We start from the raw sequence: 5,772 nt of genomic DNA, 5'->3' as shown, positions 1-5,772 counted from the left end.
GGGAATACTCTTGGTTGATTGCAGCAAGCTCTCACCATGATAAAAAGTTCCATTGCTGCCTCCTGCTTCAGATTGTGTTTCTATCTATAAATCCAATACACCTCCTGTAAGAAATTCATCAAGAACTTCATGAGAAAAAACATAAATTAATATATAGCTCAATAACTCCATAAATTGATCAAATACAGGGATCTTAATCAAAATTCTTTACATACATATAGATCAAACAAAATAAGGAAATTGTTAAAGTTACAAAGAGGGTTAAAATAAAAATGGAGATGATCCATGTCCTCAATAACTCCTTCGTTTTATCCCATAGAGCCATTGCTTCCCTCAGTGGAGATGGAAGGCTTAATACAATCAACATAGATTCTATACACTCTCAAAGCCACCTGGATACAGGAAGAACTTGGTGTATTAGAACATTTTAGTTAATTATTGGACAGTAGAGTGGCATCATAAGCAACAATAGAGAACCTGAGTAGGAGCCATACCTTTGGAGAGCTTAAAATCAGAGCCAACGGGACTAAGAAGACCAGCTGCTCTTTCTAAATGATTGGATTCACAATATATGCAGCCGAATGTGCTTCAACTACAAAATGAAGACATGAACAATCAGGGCAAACAATATCGATGTGTTATGTAGGATATCTCTAGCATTAAGGATATAGGTTGTACCTTTTGGTAGGCCTCTTAGCCAAGTATGCATTCTGTTGTACATTTAGCTTGTAATTGTTAGCTGAAGATTCGAAAATACATCAATAATCTGCAAGCTTGTCACATTGCAGCTATCTGTGTAAGCTGCTATTACTTTACAAACGCATGTTTCTTGAGATAATTTCAAAGCTATTATTTCCTATCTTAAGTAACAACATTACTAACACTGAGGCTCTGGTTCCCAATCAAGAAACTGCAGCCACCCCCGCATAAGCTACTACTAATTCACAAACCTATAGCACTTGGGTCAATTTCTAAAATTGCTATGTTCCAAAAAAACGGTGATACATAACCTACCCTATCAGTAAATTTTATTTCACACACTTGTTTTGGTAAAATTTCTTTGTGCATAGTTTCCTTCCTTCCATCAGGATCTTCATTATGCTTCACTAAGCTCGTTATTTTGGATATGTCATAAATCATACATTGTTTCTTTTCACAGTGAACCAACAAAGGACCCCAGTAGCTAAGAAACCTTTAAGTGGGACAAGATAATATTCAATCAAAGGTCATACAGAAACCAGTCATCCCAGTATTTTACCAAACTATGTGGTATTTCAACATCAAATAGCTGCTTGCAGAAAGATCATAGGAGTGGTAACAAATTTAAAAATTGAACAAAAAAGATAGTTCATATAATATAGTAAATTCCACCGAGTACAGATATGTGAGCAAGCCGACAGAAAATTAATATCACCAAGGGAAGCTAAATGATCCGAAGCCCATGGATGATGGATCCCCATTTTCCTCCAAGATCACTATACCACCCTCCTGTGCACCTGATGCCAAAAGCATAAAAGTGCTATTTAACCTACTCAGCAGGAATCTCGACACCGCAACACCAGCCACTCATCATCCTCGCTAGTGCCGCTTCCAGGTGCCGAACTTTGGTGCCACTTCTAGATGTCAAGCTCTTGTACCGCTCCAATCTCTAGAAGGATGTGCATGAGTGGAGGAGGAATAGAGATGTAGAGAAGTGGAGTTGGACGAAGAGAGATACAGGCTGGCATCCATGCCCCTGCATTTTTATGATTCTGGGTAGATTATTATTTGTTGATTTGATGGAGCTTTGACTGCGGCTAGGATCAATTTGATGTCATGTCAAGTATAAAGTGGACCAGAGTTCTTTGTGCATAGGAGGGTGGTAATAGATAGGTGTGTAAAATGGACTTTTCCACTTCATAGCTGATTGTCTCTCATCCTCTCGCAAAAAAGTTGAAAAGAACGAATATATTCCTTATAGCAGATAAAAATATATGCATAACTTGTGGAGATGTTAGAAGTGAGAACAAGACATTGTGATTAATATAGGAGCTAACCATCGATAGGAGGATTATCTGGAATTGTAGGCTGGAGGAAGCCCTCAATAGTTAGCCAGTGAGCTACAACTGCTGTGTCGAGAGTTTGGGTAGAGTAGCTTCAGTAATATATATGCGGCAGACCTCTTTGAAATCCTTGCCTCTTTGATTCAGTAATAATTTTATCTGATTCATTTATCAATAATATCCTTGTCTCTTTGAAATCGACCTCCCTGTCATCGATATAGAAGAGATCCTTATGGCCCACGGCTCTTTTAAACCGCAAGGGGTCACCAGAAGCAAATCCGTATACATGATGAGTGAAAATGCAAAGCAATAAAGCACATGGCATCAGCTAGACTGCTTGAAAACTTTTGAACTTGATCCCAAAAAAAAATCAAGGAAAATGTACCAAGATAATTTAACTACCAAAGTCACATATATACAAGGCATACTATGTCTAGTTATCTACTCTGCATTTTTATCAACCTATTTTTAGTTGTTGGAAGGAAAGGCACCTTAACATTCCTGAGGCTGAGAGCACTGTCAACATCATCTGCGTTCAGAACTGTCCTCTTTGCATGCTTCATACACTTGGAGGATGCTGCAGGTTGGCACACTCACCAAAGATGAACGGAAGCATCCCTACTAAGATGTAATGGTGTTACAGTATGACTTACGTCATTGCCTTTCTTAACTATAATTAGGAGTAAATCACATGTGTAAGCACCCCAAAAATCACATTTATTTATGTATTTTTATCTTATGAACTCACCTTCTTTTGAGGATTCCTAGGATCATTTTGGGATACCCATAGCTCACATGAATTTTTAAACCCAACAGAGAATCTCATTACCAGATCAGGTACACGTGTATGCATCAATGGGAAAAGCGGCAAAGGAAGTCGCTGAACCTATATTGCAACCTATTGCTACTCTCATCATAATAAGAACTCTACCCATGAAACAAGAAATTTTGGTGGTCTCTCCAAGTGACATCTGAGATAAATTGTGTTCAGAGGCAACACCATACAGTAATACAATGCATCTTTTTTTTTGCATAAAGGTGGACAGAGAAGTTAAATAACAGGCAATAGTGCAGACAAACCTGAAAAGCATGTTTTGAGCTGTAGAAAAAATAATTGAATCACTTTGGTTTTGTTCTTATTGTAGCATGATTTACTTCATATTTGCCTGTCTAGTCCCTCGTTGTCTTCCATATCCGTCAGAAGCAAGCACCAAGGAGCGAGAGGTAGGATATGCAAAACACATGCCACCTGGTGTGTACATATGCGCCAAACATGCTCTCGACAGCTCGAGACCACACCCATGGTTTCCGAATTCACTCTTTGTTATGATTTCCCCCTAAATTCAAAACCCAAAGAAACAATGCAGTAAGTAAAATGTCGTCGAGTAACAAAAAAAATACCAGCTAAGCATTGTAGTTGCAACATCAATTTACCAACAAATTTCAAGACTGCCTAAATGGTCAATGAGCACGGAGACTTCCATAGCTAACCAATCTCAACAACGATTTGTCGCACACATAGAAATATAATGCGCAATAAACATTTCCGCTCATTGACCAGAGCACGAAACACAAAGCCTATTAGACATGAATGTCTAGAACCAAGATAAACCACAAGCGGCCAACAAGGAAATCAGAATCACGCAAAACTTGCAAAATGTGGATAGGCTGATATAGACCATAGACTAACCTTAATTTTGTATCTACTTTGAACCCACGAAGGTAGCGCCGCATGGTCAATTAGTTCACTGCCCTCATATCTGCAACATCATCAACAAGAAAATTTAGCAATTAGCCCTTTGTAAGGGAACTACCCCATTTTTACTAACTTTCTTATCAATTTACTCGAGAAAATACTCACCATACAGTCATATTGCTCTGTTAGCGATTGTTGTAAATTCGGAATAGGTACAGTTTCAAAATGTTGTAGTTTGTGAATGATTGCAGCTTCAGAAACCTTAATCAGCCAGATAAATATATGAATAACAAATAAAACAGTGTCACAATCTAAGATCTGATATTACCAGAGGGAGCTTGTGCAAGTCCAAGAAGAAAACCGGGCAGCCTGGATTTCAGTACCGATCTGCAGCAACCTTCTAATATTCCTAGAGAAGGAATAATTAGGACTTGGGAGCTGAAGTATAATATAAAGATAATTAACCGTAATATCTTCTGAGTGAAGTGTTAAACTAACTCCCCTTGATTCATTAGATATCGGCATGCTTCTAGGTTAAACAAGTACATGTCAAATACCTTATTTGTCTTTCCCATACTTATACAAGTGAAGTTAAAAACTATTACACATGAAGAAGGCAAAAATATTGCACAACCTATGACACAATGTATGCTAGAAATTCATGGATCTACATAATGTAACCCCAATAAATTGTATCTGCATGGATAAAATGCATAGAGATTGCTGAAAAATAATTTATTTTCATGGCAAACAAACAATGTGATAGAAACTCAGTCAGCCTAATTGAATTGTGTACAAGAGAAGGGAGATTTCTCTAGGGAACCAGAACACATACTACTGCTTCTCTATCAAGGGCGCTACAGCGGAAAAGCATAGGGCTGGACCAAATTATATTATATAAAAGCATCTCTTCTCCAATTCGAAATTCATGGATCTACATAATGTAACCCCAATAAATTGTATCTGCATGGATAAAATGCATAGAGATTGCTGGAAAATAATTTATTTTCATGGCAAACAAACAATATGATAGAAACTCAGTCAGCCTAATTGAATTGTGTACAAGAAAAGGGAGATCTCTCTAGGGAACCAGAACACTTACTACTGCTTCTCTATCAAGGGCGCTACAGCGGAAAAGCATAGGGCTGGACCAAATTATATTATATAAAAGCATCTCTTCTCCAATTCCAATGCCAAACACAACGATGCTACTTACCTAATTGCACAATCTTTTTACTTTGGTTCTTCCAAACTGTAACATAACAAGTTATGGAGAGCCAAACTGCACTACTCCTATTTTCTTTGAAAAAAGAAACTACTCGTAAATTGACACATGTTCTGGCCTGGTGGTTCTTACCATCATTTATTTCTTCCTTCACCAGGAGCTACATGCTAAAATCAAAGGCTCAAAAGGTTGAACAAATTAACAAATGAAACTTTACATTTTAGGAAAGCTGATTGCAAAATCATAAAGCTTTCCTTTTAGTAAACAATGCAGACCCCAAACTTCTACCGCTCCTTTTGCATCTGCATTGTCGACCAAACAAAAATCTGAACAAGTAACATTAAGAACACAACACCAACTGAGCATAAATCATGAATTCCTTAGGAAAATCAAAGAATTGACGGAAGGGAGCAGATGTACCTCGGGGCGTGTATCTCTCCAGGGAGGAGATGATGAAGCACCAAGTTCTGACAATCAATCTACAAAAATCATGAAGAGTTGCTTTTTTATTAGCAAGGGCACATCAAGAATTAAAAATTAAACAACTATATATATTAGTAAGCTCACAACACCTTACAATATCAAGGACTTTGTACATGCTGCAATGTCAAGAGCAAGACCAGATATGCTATCATGCATCAGAAACTGTGAATTCTTTTGGTTCCCAGAACAACCAACTTATATTAAAGGGGAACGGGGCCTTTTGTGCTCATCACCCACCAAAAAAGTTACTGGGGTTCTTTTATGGGAGCCTAAACCAATCAACAACAATCTGTACATGGAGAGAGAGGTGGGGATAAGGTATGTGC

At 37.8% G+C, this 5,772-nt stretch overlaps 3 long non-coding RNA genes across 3 annotated transcripts; all 3 read right to left on the bottom strand.

The window, feature by feature from the left end:
- Positions 1 to 304: 304 nt before the first annotated feature.
- On the bottom strand, positions 305 to 2,638 carry LOC124696594. Its single transcript, XR_007000704.1, has 5 exons — positions 2,534 to 2,638; positions 2,037 to 2,248; positions 679 to 773; positions 495 to 592; positions 305 to 392 (listed from the first exon to the last, which is right to left on the bottom strand). It is a non-coding gene; the product is annotated as an uncharacterized LOC124696594 (long non-coding RNA).
- A 700-nt stretch (positions 2,639 to 3,338) lies between these two features.
- Positions 3,339 to 3,958, bottom strand: LOC124704736. The gene is made up of 3 exons (XR_007003647.1): positions 3,904 to 3,958; positions 3,733 to 3,802; positions 3,339 to 3,379 (listed from the first exon to the last, which is right to left on the bottom strand). It is a non-coding gene; the product is annotated as an uncharacterized LOC124704736 (long non-coding RNA).
- A 1,119-nt stretch (positions 3,959 to 5,077) lies between these two features.
- On the bottom strand, positions 5,078 to 5,491 carry LOC124695756. Its single transcript, XR_007000594.1, has 2 exons — positions 5,384 to 5,491; positions 5,078 to 5,289 (listed from the first exon to the last, which is right to left on the bottom strand). It is a non-coding gene; the product is annotated as an uncharacterized LOC124695756 (long non-coding RNA).
- Positions 5,492 to 5,772: the final 281 nt, after the last annotated feature.

The sequence above is a fragment of the Lolium rigidum genome, chromosome 3, assembly GCF_022539505.1.
Source record: "Lolium rigidum isolate FL_2022 chromosome 3, APGP_CSIRO_Lrig_0.1, whole genome shotgun sequence".
Lineage (NCBI taxonomy): Eukaryota > Viridiplantae > Streptophyta > Magnoliopsida > Poales > Poaceae > Lolium > Lolium rigidum.
The sequence above is the reverse complement of the archived record's forward strand: the minus strand, read 5'-3'. Positions and strand labels throughout refer to the sequence as shown.